At 48.9% G+C, this 15080-nt stretch overlaps 1 protein-coding gene across 5 annotated transcripts in view; it reads right to left on the reverse strand.

The window, feature by feature from the left end:
- The window catches only part of LOC123756565 (adenylate cyclase type 5), an 814648-nt gene that overhangs the window by 198938 nt on the left and 600630 nt on the right, over positions 1-15080 (reverse strand). The gene's annotated exons all lie outside the window — the stretch shown is intronic.

Raw genomic sequence — 15080 nt, forward strand, 5'->3', positions numbered from 1 at the left:
GTTGGCGGGTGCATGGAATGGGGACTTTGTTTAGAGGATGTGCTGACACAGCCCGTCCTCCAAACAAAGATCCAAAAGTGATTCCATGCACCCGCCAAACCCCCTGTTTATGAATGAAAAGCGGTTTACACACGACTCACAACTGCTGACGTTCGAACATATCCGGAACAAGTGCTTCACTGACGAATTTTGTTCGAATCACAACGCTGTAAATGCTTCACCCACGTACTACAAATACAAATAATCGCCAACAGAACCTAAACACCTAACCTAACCTATGCCTATATATGCACAATATGCTAATATATTATAATATTAATTTATACTTGAGAAAATTCCCGCTTTGAATGAACAGCATGTTAAAATTTATGAATGTGTCTGTGGGGTCGACCGCTGGATGTAATGGACTTGAGTCGAGGACGGGTTGGCTGACAGCAAGCTGGGAGCGAAGCTGCACGTCTCGAGTCGTAGCTTCGAGCATGATGAAGTGGATTATGAGTCAAAAAATAAATTAGGCAGATGTTATTGTCAGTATCTGACTAGTATGTTGTGAAGCCGACGACCGTTTGTTTTAACGACGGGCTGCCAATTCACACATCTTCCACTACGATTGATTTCTTTCTTTATTATGCACCCCATACCCATCCCGTGGGCGGTGGTGTAAAGGATTACAGAGGCACATAATCGGCAAACCAGTGAATCTGTACGATGGTACAACATGGTTGCAGCTGGCAATCCGAATCATTATTGACGAAGAGGAGGACGACGCGGAAGAGAATCAGTAATAGCGAGAATCCGTCTTGGATACAAATATCCATGGAGATACAGAATGGAAACAACAGTTGATCAGCGAAGTTGCAGAATCTGTGGTGAGAGTGATGGACACCGCCTTGACCACTATCTACGTGAATGTGAACACCTGAGAGACATTAGGAATATGTGTAGAATAATAAACCCCACATTGTTTGCGTTAGGAAAACACTATTTGTCAAATATTGATACTGTTCTTAAAAGATTTCCCCATTTTGCACCCGCAAGATAACGTAAGCTTTTAAGGGTTGACAGATGTTAATCGTCTTGTTTGAGGAGCTGTTCACTTGAGACAGTTAAGCAAGTCCCAGCTGTGTCTGAGTACAAGTGACAGGATGAACAACCCAGAGGGGTTTTTTTCCTTTTGGGGCGTGTTGTACATGCTACTATGGCGGTGTGTCCACTCACAAGATGCGTGGCGCTGCCCAATAAACTCCCCCTAGGGGCAAAATTTAAAAAAAAAAAAAAAAAAAAAAAAAACTGATAGGGAAGATGACATTATAAGGGATACCTCTGGTCAGCAACTTTCACACTGTCGTCTACAGTAACAGGGAGTTAGACGGGAATAGAGCGACACAATATAGCCAATAAATATCGTTGCACAAAACACAAGACTGCCATATTATGCTCGACGATACACAAGAACAAGACTGCCATATTATGCTCGACGATACACAAGAACAAGACTGCCATATTATGCTCGACGATACACAAGAACAAGACTGCCATATTATGCTCGACGATACACAAGAACAAAGACTGCCATATTATGCTCGACGATACACAAGAACAAAGACTGCCATATTATGCTCGACGATACACAAGAACAAAGACAGTAAGAGGCAGCTTCACCTGGCTACCGCGGCGCGTAGCCAGCCACCTACAAGTTACTGACTTAGAAATCAATAAAAACAGTTTGTGTAAGAAAGTCTGTATTTGACTTATAACCCCACTTGACCATGTTCGAAGTTCAACAACATCATTCATTTATAGCCTGCATTGCAGCCATCCTCTTCAACAAAGGCCAAATGCTCGTTAACCCAGCCGCCAAACCCTCTGTTTATGAATGAAACAAACGGTTTACACACGACTCACAACTGACGACGTTCGAACACTTTCGGAACAATTTCTTCGTTGGCGAGTTTTGTTCGAACCACAACGCTGTAAATGCTTCACCCACGAACTACAAATACAAATAATCGCCAACAGAACCTAAACACCTAACCTAACCTATGCCTATCTATACACAATATGCTAATATATTATAAAATTAATTTATACTTTAGAAAATTCACGTTTTGAATGAACAGCATGTTAAAATTTATGAATGCGTCTGTGGGGTCGACCGCTGGATGTAATGGACTTGAGTCGAGGACGGGTTGTACAAATAATCGCCAACAGAACCTAAACACCTAACCTAACCAATGCCTAAATGTGCACAGTATGCTAATATATAATAATATCAATTTTGTATAAAATTTATATGTATTGTATTATATGTATTGTATATGTAATGTATTTTTTGTATAAAATCATATATGTAACTGTATAACCTTGCATAATAAAGAGTACACTATAATAATATCAATTTATATTTGAAAAAATCCTATTTTGAATGAACATCGGGTAAACATTGATGAATGTGTCTTTGGGGTCGATCGCTGGATGGAATGGACTTGGTCTGAGGATGGGATGAATTGCCAACAGAACCATAATACCTAACCTACGTTTAACTACACGTAAAACTTTAATATATTATATTAATTCATACATGAGACAAACCATTTTAATTCGCAGTTCGTTAAAATTTATGAATGTGTCTTAGGGGACGGGCGCAGCTTTAACGAGCCTAGCCGAAGGACAGGTTGCTGGAGTGTGTTGAGAACACCTCAGACCATCACAATATTACTCAGCCTCTCCCTTTAGGAGTTATATTCACCCACAATTAACATGAGAAACTGTCAGGTAATATTTTATTTACGTTAGGATGTATAAATTTATGTGACGAAGCTAATGTTACATTTTACCAGAGATCTGTGTATTATTTTGGTAAAAAAATGATGTCACCTGACAGAGCTGTGATGGCATGTCCAGTGAATAGTGCTTAGTTGTCACCGGCGATGTAGTGTGGATACTGTGTCCTGCTGCGCTCATTCGAGTTCCTCAGGGAGCCGGTCGGCCGAGCGGACAGCACGCTGGACTTGTGATCCTGTGGTCATGGGTTCGATCCCAGGCGCCGGCGAGAAACAATGGGCAGAGTTTCTTTCACCCTATGCCCCTGTTACCTAGCAGTAAAATAGATACCTGGGTGTTAGTCAGCTGTCACGGGCTGCTTCCTGGGGGGTGGAGGCCTGGTCGAGGACCGGGCCGCGGGGACACTAAAGCCCCGAAATCATCTCAAGATAACCTCAAGATCTCAAGATATCCTCTACTTGAAGCCCCGTAGGCTGAACCGAACCAAGGTTTTCAGCAAAGGTGATTTCTTTGCCTCTTTGCCTTTGGACACGAGTGTGTCCAGAAGACAGACTCGTGTCCACAGCTGGTTAACGGTAAGGTTTAGTACAAGACTGACGAGCTGGGAAGTGCGCCCTGTCGTGGGACAAGTGTTACCGCCATCAATTACCCACTTTTTGCCTGGTTTGGGGTTCAATCTTGGGCCAGATTCACGAAGCAGTTACGCAAGCACTTACGAACGTGTACATCTTTCCTCAAACTTTGACGGCTTCGGTTACATTTATTAAACAGTTTATAAGCACGAAAACTTGCCAATCAACTGTTGTTATTCTTATAAACAGCCTCCTGGTGCTCCGGAGCTCATTAACTGTTTAATAATTGTAAACAAAGCCGCTAAAAATTCAGAAAAGATGTACAGCTTCGTAAGTGCTTGCGTAACTGCTTCGTGAATCTGGCCCCTGGTGTCTAGAGGAGCACACGTGTGTAATACTTAATGACATACTTTATTCTTCCCAGCAGACATTGAGTCATTGAGCACCTAGACAAGTGGTCATGTAAAGTGTTTGGTAGTAAACTTAACTCATTGTAATAATCAGCGTTTTCCCATGAAGTTATATTACGACGTTGATCTTTGTCTCAAGATTAGACAAGTGACGAAGTGGACATCCACTATTAGAAGAGAAGTCGCCTCAACAGAACAAGCAACTCTCCTTAACAACTATTTTGGAATCTATAGTAAACTCTAATTACTATAGTGTGAGTAAACTCTAATTACATTGGTGTGAGGTGAGGAGCGGTGTAAGGTAACCCCATTTCCTGACGCATCATACAGCAGCCTGCATCATACAGCTGCCTGTATCACACAGCAGCCTGCATCATACAGCAGCCTGCATCATACAGCAGCCTGCATCATACAGCTGCCTGCATCATACAGCTGCCTGTATCACACAGCAGCCTGCATCATACAGCAGCCTGCATCATACAGCAGCCTGCATCATACAGCAGCCTGCATCATACAGCTGCCTGTATCACACAGCAGCCTGCATCATACAGCAGCCTGCATCATACAGCAGCCTGCATCATACAGCTGCCTGCATCATACAGCTGCCTGTATCACACAGCAGCCTGCATCATACAGCAGCCTGCATCATACAGCAGTCTGCATCATACAGCTGCCTGTATCACACAGCAGCCTGCATCACACAGCAGCCTGCATCATACAGCAGCCTGCATCATACAGCAGCCTGCATCATACAGCAGCCTGCATCATACAGCTGCCTGCATCATACAGCAGCCTGCATCATACAGCAGCCTGTATCATACAGCAGCCTGCATCATACAGCTGCCTGTATCACACAGCAGTCTGCATCACACAGCAGCCTGCATCATACAGCAGCCTGCATCATACAACAGCCTGCATCATACAGCTGCCTGCATCATACAGCAGCCTGCATCATACAGCAGCCTGCATCGTACAGCAGCCTGCATCATACAGCAGCCTGCATCATACCCAGTGGCAGCCTGTGATTCACCAGACTCTATCTTATTATTGAGGAATTCTTGAAAGACACATGTATGCATAACTCGAATACACAAGCAAATCACAATAACGTGATATATCTGAGAAAATCATTGCAGCAGGACGGGGAATCGAACCAGCGTCCTGGGTAATCCCAGACGCGCCTTAACCCACGGACCACGAAATGCTAAAGGTTCAATCTCCGTCCTGCTTTAATACTTTTCTCAGATATATCACGTTATTGCGATTGGCTTGTGCATTCGTGAGGAGCATTTGCTGGGGAACTCCAAGACCTACACCAGAACAAACCCACGAGGGCCGTGACGAGGATTCGAACCTACGTCTGTGAGCATCTACACCAGAGTGTATGGGTGTTGGCCCCGGCTGTGTGCTTCCAGACTCCAAGTGGGTCCCAGCTGTGTGCTTCCAGACTCCAAGTGGGTCCCAGCTGTGTGCTTCCAGACTCCTAGTGGGTCCCAGCTGTGTGCTTCCACACTCCTAGTGGGTCCCAGCTGTGTGCTTCCAGACTCCTAGTGGGTCCCAGCTGTGTGCCTCCACACTCCTAGTGGGTCCCAGCTGTGTGCCTCCACACTCCTAGTGGGTCCCAGCTGTGTGCTTCCACACTCCTAGTGGGTCCCAGCTGTGTGCTTCCACACTCCTAGTGGGTCCCAGCTGTGTGCTTCCACACTCCTAGTGGGTCCCAGCTGTGTGCTTCCACACTCCTAGTGGGTCCCAGCTGTGTGCTTCCACACTCCTAGTGGGTCCCAGCTGTGTGCTTCCACACTCCTAGTGGGTCCCAGCTGACCCCAGGTTAAATAAGCTTTAGCATGTCGTGGTCCCATGGGTTAAAGACGGGCGTCTGAGGTTACTCAGGACGATGGTTCGATTTCCGTCGTGCTCCAATTATTTTCTCAGCTTATCGAAGCTCTCTTGATTAACCCATAATTATAAAATTAGCCCCCCTGGGGAGTGAATTATTTATCGTTACCAAGGTGATAATCTTGTATATATTTTCAAGCTAGGATATAGTCTTGCCTAACTTCAGCAGTGATGTTCTCTCATAATATTCTCAGAATAGTGCCTAGTAGTACTTAGCAGTGCCTAGGAGTGCCTAAGAGTATTCTTGTACAAATTGTATTGTCGAGATACAAGATAACCTCAAGATAACCTCAAGATAACCTCAAGAGATTGGCATAATTATTCCAGAGTAATTTTTTTTGGGTGATGTCAGTTATTTCGTGATATTACTTGTAACTATACATGCATTAATAACTGAATGTGTTGCCTAACATTATGCCATTATTATTCATGATAGCGATGTATTTTTCACTATGCTATCAAAAATATTTAGAATGCTAAATACTGAAAACTACTGCTAATGGCTGGGAAAGATGAATTGTTTAATACACCTCAATTAATCGAAGTTATTGTTATTGTTAGATAGTTATTGTTTAGATTGTTTGGAAGCCTTAATCACGCGCCGTTCACATACACGGACTCGTATCACTTTTGTTTTAACATGATAGTAAATTTTTACAACAAACAAATATATTTAACTTTAATGGTTAAGAAAAGACGAGGTTCAGCTTTTTTGGTGCAAGTTTCCGTGCTAAATTATCATCACAAAATTAAACTCATTTTGAGCAAGAGAATATAACAAAATATTGAATTATTAGTAAAGAAATTAATTTTTATGAAAAAAATACGAGGTAATTCTGTTTTAATACAAGAATATATGTCATTTATGGTTGAATTTTTGGTGTAAAGGCTGATGGTTGAGTCAGTTCTCACAATGAACCACACTAACGAGCCTGCCAAAGTCATGTGGGAATAATAGGAAATGACATTGTACACGAAGCTGCAAAACTTGCAACTAAGAGAAGAAATGTAGACATTTACACACAATAGAGTCTATCACAGATTAAGAAAGTAATTAGAAACAGAGCAATACAAAAGATGTACAGTGACCACAACACATCAGTTGCAACATCAGGATCTGCGGGTTGGTACAAGAATTCAACCAACTACGAACCACTTAGTTTGATGAAAGGGAGCAGTAGAGCAATAGAAGTACGGAGCATTTATGTCCTCTGCGAATGATTATAATGCTCTACATCTCATACTGTATACAGAGCTGATAAACTTTGAAACTTTGCAAAATGAGGCTATGTATGAGTCATCTCTCAAGATGACTCATAATCCATGAGAATCTATATCTATAAAAGAGAAAGTCTGTTTGTTTTGTCGGATGTTAGAGACTGGAATGCCAGACGCTAGGGGGTAGCCTCACTAAACTTTGCAGGGTGACTGGTCTCTGTCCGGGGATGGTCATAGACGGGTCAGGGTCGAGTCACATCTTCCCCACGTTACATGTAATAGCAAATTAAAATAATTACCAATCTCGCTAATTACGAAGCGAGCCCAAGATGGGCTCGCTTCGTACTCTATTTCGTACTTCGTATTCGTACTCTCCAAGTACTCTATCCTCACTAAGATTCAGTTATCATGTTATTTTTGTTATGATTAAATGTTAGTTTCTCTTAAGTAATTATTAACGGTGGTGAAAATGGTTACATGGATGAAGGGTAGGGAAGGTGGTGCAGGGTAGGGAAGGTGGCGCAGGGTAGGGAAGGTGGCGCAGGGTAGGGAAGGTGGTGAAGGGTAGGGAAGGTGGCGCAGGGTAGGGAAGGTGGCGCAGGGTAGGGAAGGTGATGAAGGGTAGGGAAGGTGGCGCAGGGTAGGGAAGGTGATGAAGGGTAGGGAAGGTGATGAAGGGTAGGGAAGGTGGCGCAGGGTAGGGAAGGTGGTGAAGGGTAGGGAAGGTGGCGCAGGGTAGGGAAGGTGGCGCAGGGTAGGGAAGGTGATGAAGGGTAGGGAAGGTGGCGCAGGGTAGGGAAGGTGGTGAAGGGTAGGGAAGGTGGCGCAGGGTAGGGAAGGTGGCGCAGGGTAGGGAAGGTGATGAAGGGTAGGGAAGGTGGCGCAGGGTAGGGAAGGTGATGAAGGGTAGGGAAGGTGGCGCAGGGTAGGGAAGGTGATGAAGGGTAGGGAAGGTGATGAAGGGTAGGGAAGGTGGCGCAGGGTAGGGAAGGTGGTGAAGGGTAGGGAAGGTGATGAAGGGTAGGGAAGGTGGCGCAGGGTAGGGAAGGTTATGAAGGGTAGGGAAGGTGATGAAGGGTAGGGAAGGTGGTAAAGGGTATGGAATCAGGCTCCCATCTTGGGCTTAGTGATTATTGTGTTAGTTCTCACATCAACGATTGTGATCTAGCAATCTGTGAATCCCCCGAGTCCAGCAAGGGAGGCAGTGTTTCATATTTAGGTAAAGTAGTTTAAGGGGTACAGCCATGTCCCTACAGGTACAGCTGCCAAGTATGGCAGCTGTACCTGTCTGTCTCATTATCTGCAGCGGTAAATCAAGACCCATGTATAGGTTGACTTTTTCCTGCACGGTGAGTGGCCAAAATTTGCTTGAGACTGTCTCTATGATTTTTTTTTTCATTTCAAACGCAATGAAATTACACAAACGTGATATATCCGTAAGAAAATCTTCGGAGCAGGACGCTAGTTCGATCCCACCGTCCTGCTCCAAACATATTCTTAGAGTTTGATTTCGTGGGTGATACGGGCACCACCGCCCCGAGCGCCGCTCTGATGACGACACCTCTCCCTGTTACTCCTCAGCCTCCGCTCTCTGACCTTCACCGCCAACCACACTCCTCTGTACAAAATACGCCTCTTACTGGGTGTAATGGAGCGAGCCACAGAGGTGGCCAGACGTGGAACAATGAACAGAGAAGCCAAGAGAGAGAAAGAGAAGATGAGTGAAAAGAAGGGAGGCTAAGGGACGAGATAAGGTAACAGGAGAGAGAGAGAGAGAGAGAGAGAGAGAGAGAGAGAGAGAGAGAGAGAGAGAGAAGAGAGAGAGAGAGAGAGAGAGAGAGAGAGAGAGAGAGAGAGAGAGAGAGAGAGAGAGAGAGAGAGAGAGAGAGAGAGAGAGAGAGAGAGAGAGAGAGAGAGAGAGAGAGAGAGAGAGAGAGAGAGAGAGAGAGAGAAGAGAGAGAGAGAGAGAGAGAAGAGAGAGAGAAGAGAGAGAGAGAGAGAGAAGAGAGAGAGAGAGAGTGAGAGAGAGAAGAGAGAGAGAGAGAGAGAGAGAGAGAGAGAGAAGAGAGAGAGAGAGAGAGAGAGAGAGAAGAGAGAGAGAGAGAGAGAGAGAGAGAGAGAGAGAGAGAGAGAGAGAGAGAGAGAGAGAAGAGAGAGAGAGAGAGAGAGAGAGAGAGAGAGAGAGAGAGAGAGAAGAGAGAGAGAGAGAGAGAGAGAGAGAGAGAGAGAGAGAGAGAGAGAAAAGAGAGAGAGAGAGAGAGAGAGAGAGAGAGAGAGAGAGAGAGAGAGAGAGAGAGAGAGAGATAGATAGATAGATAGATAGATAGATAGATAGATAGATAGATAGATAGATAGATTTGGGGCAGACAAAGTAAACGACGATAGGAAAGCAAATCCTGAGTTAAGAAAGAAAAAACAGATCTGGGAGTAGATAGAACTCCAAACTTATCACTGGAGACAGACTTACAGAACAACATCAGCAGCGTATGCAATGCTGGCCAACATTCCTGTAGGCGTCCCTACCGCAAACCCTGACCCTATGGCTGGTCTGGGTCACTACAACAGGCACACGCTAACTGGAAGGTACGTGCAACTGAGCAACTGAGTAGCTGGCGGCGGCATGGTCGGCCAAGCGGACAGCTCGCTGGACTATGATCCTGTGGTCCTGGGTTCGATTCCAGGCGCCGGCGAGAAACAGTGGGCAGAGTTTCTTTCACCCTATGCCCCCTGTTACCTAGCAGTAAAATAGGTACCTGGGTGTTAGTCAGCTGTCACGGGCTGCTTCCTGGGGGTGGAGGCCTGGTCGAGGACCGAGCCGCGGGGACACTAAAAAGCCCCGAAATCATCTCAAGATAACCTCAAGAAGGTGGTCAACCATCGCCTGGGATGACCCGACATGTGGAGTGATTCAACCAGGCAACCTGGTTGAATCATTCAACTCAATGAATCAAGATTCAACCAGGTTGAGTCCAGGCAACCTAGAGCAGCTATGCCTCTAACCTGGGCACAATTGCTTCAGCAGCTCTCTGAACCGTCGACCAGGAGGCCTGGTCGACGACCGGGCCGCGGGGACGCTAAGCCCCGGAAGCACCTCAAGGTAAGGTAACCGAGTCAGGAACTACTGCCCAATAACATATCCAAATCAGACAAAATCGGACCCCGGGAACACCCTCAAAATTGATTTCAAATTTGTCGGATTCCCTCTTTCCTATGAAATATTATTTTAATTTATGCTTCGTTAAAAAAAGAGATGAATGATATCGCAGTTACGCTTGAAATTTGATATCAAACATTTCTTATTTACTCCTTTTATATCTTACTACAAAGGTTAATATTTGATTTTCTTTCAGTGTTTCAGACTGGATAGTTTTGCGTTTAAAAATGCAGACTTCTAGAGAAGTCTGCATTTTCTAGACTTCTAGAAAATGGAGAAGTCCATTTTCAAGGAGAAAACAATAAGTAAGGAGAAACTAGAGAGGGGGACAGGACGTGGTTGACATTTCACAACAAGGAGCAGACGGTACAGAAGCAGCCAGCTGCACCCGTGGAAGCTGTCGCTGCAGCAGCTGGAGCAACTGTTCACGTTTTATATGGAAAAAGGTATACCCATAGTAGTAGGCATCCATCAGTCTCAGGAGACTATGGAGTTGCGCTCTGGTGTCGGCCTGGTCTGGAGTGGCCTCACCAGGGCGCAAAGCCAGGGTAGGTTGATATGGAGAAGCTGTTACCCAGGCAGCAGGTCCCCTCTCTCCCATAAGACCGCTGAAATAACCATACAACAGAACGCAGCGGATGGAAAACGAAGGAAAAACCGCTCCATTAAATGAAGACACAGGTGGTTATGTGATACCTCTCTGGCCACTTCTTCCACACACAAGTCAAAACTAGAACATGTAAAAACAACAAACTTCTACGAAACCATAAAAAGGTCCTATGAACGCCCCTTGCCCCCACCAACCACAGCCCCCACCAACCACAGCCCCCCACCAACCACAGCCCCCCACCAACTACAGCCCCCACCAACCACAGCCCCCCACCAACCACAGCCCCCCACCAACCACAGCCCCCCACCAACCACAGCCACCACCAACCACAGCCCCCCACCAACCACAGCCCCCCACCAACCACAGCCCCCCACCAACCACAGCCCCCACCAACCACAGCCCCCCCACCAACCACAGCCCCCCCACCAACCACAGCCCCCCCACCAACCACAGCCCCGAAGCCTGCACCACACAATCCAGCATCCCACATACCTGCACCACACCCCCCAGCATCCCACACACCTGCACCACACCCCCCAGCATTCCACACACCTGCACCACACACCCTCCAGCATCCCAGACACCTGCACCACACCCTCCAGCATCCCACACACCTGCACCACACCCCCCAGCATCCCACACACCTGCACCACACCCCCCCCACACACTTACAACATAAGCGTCAACATTAAATTGCGTTGGAAACTCCATCGGTTAGGCGCGGGGCTTCGCTGATTATGTATTCACGCACACAAACGCCCACGACGGGAAACTTATCACAAAGTTAGTGCTGTTGAGAACACTTGTTACTTAGCTGTCCCAGGCCAAGTGATAGAGGTACCAGCACAAGGTGGAGGAGGGAGGATGGGGCAAGGATGGCCCTGGGAGGGGGGAGGGGGAGGGTGGGGCAAGGATGGCCCTGGGAGGGAGAGAGGGAGAGTGGGCCAAGGATGGCCCTGGGAGGGGGGAGGGGGAGGGTTGGCCAAGGATGGCCCTGGGAGGGGGAGGGGGAGAGGGTGGGCCAAGGATGGCCCTGGGAGGGAGAGAGGGAGGGTGGGCCAAGGATGGCCCTGGGAGGGGGGAGGGGGAGGGTTGGCCAAGGATGGCCCTGGGAGGGGGGAGGGGGAGGGTGGGCCAAGGATGGCCCTGGGAGGGAGAGAGGGAGAATGGACCTGGGAAAGGGATAATTAGTGAAAATTATAGAACAACATTTTGGCCCGAAGGGCGACTGTATTGAGCAGCATTATTGGTCCTGTGAGTGAACATGCTGCTAGAGCAGCATGTTCACTCCTGCCACCCCTCCCCCTCTGGTGGTGGTGGTGGAGACAGAGGGAGGAAGATGAAGCAGTGAGGGAGAGAGCCACACCCCTGGCCAGGTAACCTGAGCCAAGGTCGAGGTCTCCGAGGGGGACCATGGCAGGAAGGTCGAGGTCTCCGAGGGGGACCATGGCAGGAAGGTCGAGGTCTCCGAGGGGGACCATGGCAGGAAGGTCCAGGTCTCCGAGGGGGACCATGGCAGGAAGGTCGAGGTCTCCGAGGGGGACCATGGCAGGAAGGTCCAGGTCTCCGAGGGGGACCATGGCAGGAAGGTCGAGGTCTCCGAGAGGACCATGGCAGGAAGGTCCAGGTCTCCGAGGGGGACCATGGCAGGAAGGTCGAGGTCTCCGAGGGGGACCATGGCAGGAAGGTCGAGGTCTCCGAGGGGGACCATGGCAGGAAGGTCGAGGTCTCCGAGGGGGACCATGGCAGGAAGGTCCAGGTCTCCGAGGGGGACCATGGCAGGAAGGTCGAGGTCTCCGAGGGGACCATGGCAGGAAGGTCGAGGTCTCCGAGGGGGACCATGGCAGGAAGGTCGAGGTCTCCGAGGGGGACCATGGCAGGAAGGTCCAGGTCTCCGAGGGGGACCATGGCAGGAAGGTCGAGGTCTCCGAGGGGACCGTGGCAGGAAGATCGAGGTCTCCGAGGGGGACCATGGCAGGAAGGTCGAGGTCTCCGAGGGGGACCATGGCAGGAAGGTCGAGGTCTCCGAGGAGGACCATGGCAGGAAGGTCGAGGGAACTGAGTGGACTATTGAGAGAACCACCACCACAGCCAACACCACCACCACCACAGCCAACACCACCACCACCACAGCCAACACCACCACAGCCAACACCACCACCACCACAGCCAACACCACCACCACCACAGCCAACACCACCACAGCCAACACCACCACCACCACAGCCAACACCACCACAGCCAACACCACCACCACAGCCAACACCACCACCACAGCCAACACCACCACAGCCAACACCACCACCACAGCCAACACCACCACCACCACCAACAACACCACCACCACAGCCAACACCACCACCACAGCCAACACCACCACCACAGCCAACACCACCACCACAGCCAACACCACCACCACCAACAATAACACCACCACCACAGCCAACACCACCACAGCCAACACCACCACCACAGCCAACACCACCACCACAGCCAACACCACCACCACAGCCAACACCACCACCACCAACAACAACACCACCACAGCCAACACCACCAACAACAACACCACCACAGCCAACACCACCACCACCAACAACACCACCACAGCCAACACCACCACCACAGCCAACACCACCACCACAGCCAACACCACCACCACAGCCAACACCACCACCACAGCCAACACCACCACCACCAACAACAACACCACCACAGCCAACACCACCAACAACAACACCACCACAGCCAACACCATCACCACCAACAACACCACCACCACAGCCAACACCACCACCACAGCCAACACCACCACCACCAACAACACCACCACCACAGCCAACACCACCACCACCAACAACAACACCACCACCACCAACAACACCACCACAGCCAACACCACCACCACCAACAACAACACCACCACAGCCAACACCACCACCACCAACAACAACACCACCACAGCCAACACCACCGCCACCAACAACACCACCACCACAGCCAACACCACCACCACAGCCAACACCACCACCACAGCCAACACCACCACCACAGCCAACACCACCACCACAGCCAACAACACCACCACAGCCAACACCACCACCACAGCCAACACCACCACCACAGCCAACACCACCACCACAGCCAACACCACCACCACAGCCAACACCACCACCACAGCCAACACCACCACCACCACAGCCAACACCACCACCACCACAGCCAACACCACCACCACAGCCAACACCACCACCACAGCCAACACCACCACCACAGCCAACACCACCACCACAGCCAACACCACCACCACAGCCAACAACACCACCACAGCCAACACCACCACCACAGCCAACACCACCACCACAGCCAACACCACCACCACAGCCAACACCACCACCACAGCCAACACCACCACCACAGCCAACAACACCACCACAGCCAACACCACCACCACAGCCAACACCACCACCACAGCCAACACCACCACCACCAACAATAACACCACCACAGCCAACACCACCACCACCAACAATAACACCACCACAGCCAACACCACCACCACAGCCAACACCACAGTACCAGTCTCAGCACTCCCCACAGTCCAGTGCTTGCGACCCAACCTTTCACACTGGTATTTAATAAAGACAAACTCCATTTCGCTCCAAGATTGACTAAAAAATTGCCTTCACGCCAGCTTCTGGACTCCATTAATTCTTCTCCCTGGAATATTCTTTTCAATTTCCTGGAAAACTGCAAAAATTAACATCTAAAGTACAAAACCCAACATAATATTGAAGAGCTTCGCTAACCGCATAACAGACGACTGACTGCCCTTATCTTCCTGCTAACCTTTCCTGTTGTCCCTTAACGGTGGACTATACCTTCTCGGTTTCCTTTCCAGCAGCAGAAAATAAGAAAATATGCAGCTGCGGCTGAAAGCAAAGATGAATGAAGATGAAAGTCAAGATGAAAAAAGATTAAACCCAAGATGAAATTAATGATGAGTGAAGCTGTGGCGAGCTATCATGAAGACGACACAGCATCAGCAGCAGGACCACGGAACGGTTCCTTCAAAACCCTCAAGGAAACTAGTAAAGGAAGCTATATGCCAGGCTCCTATCACGTGAAAAAATTAAGTAATGTGTGTATTAAGGCACAACACTGCAGGGAGCCGGTCGGCCGAGCGGACAGCACGCGGGACGTGTGATCCTGTGGTCCCGGGTTCGATCCCAGGCGCCGGCGAGAAACAATGGGCAGAGTTTCTTTCACCCTATGCCCCTGTTACCTAGCAGTAAAATAGGTACCTGGGTGTTAGTCAGCTGTCACAGGCTGCTTCCTGGGGGTGGAGGCCTGGTCGAGGACCGGACCGGGCCGCGGGGACACTAAAGCCCCGAAATCATCTCAAGATAACCTCAAGAAGGCGCCGCTGGAGTGGC

The sequence above is a fragment of the Procambarus clarkii genome, chromosome 25 (genome assembly GCF_040958095.1).
Source record: "Procambarus clarkii isolate CNS0578487 chromosome 25, FALCON_Pclarkii_2.0, whole genome shotgun sequence".
Classification (NCBI taxonomy): Eukaryota; Metazoa; Arthropoda; class Malacostraca; order Decapoda; family Cambaridae; genus Procambarus; species Procambarus clarkii.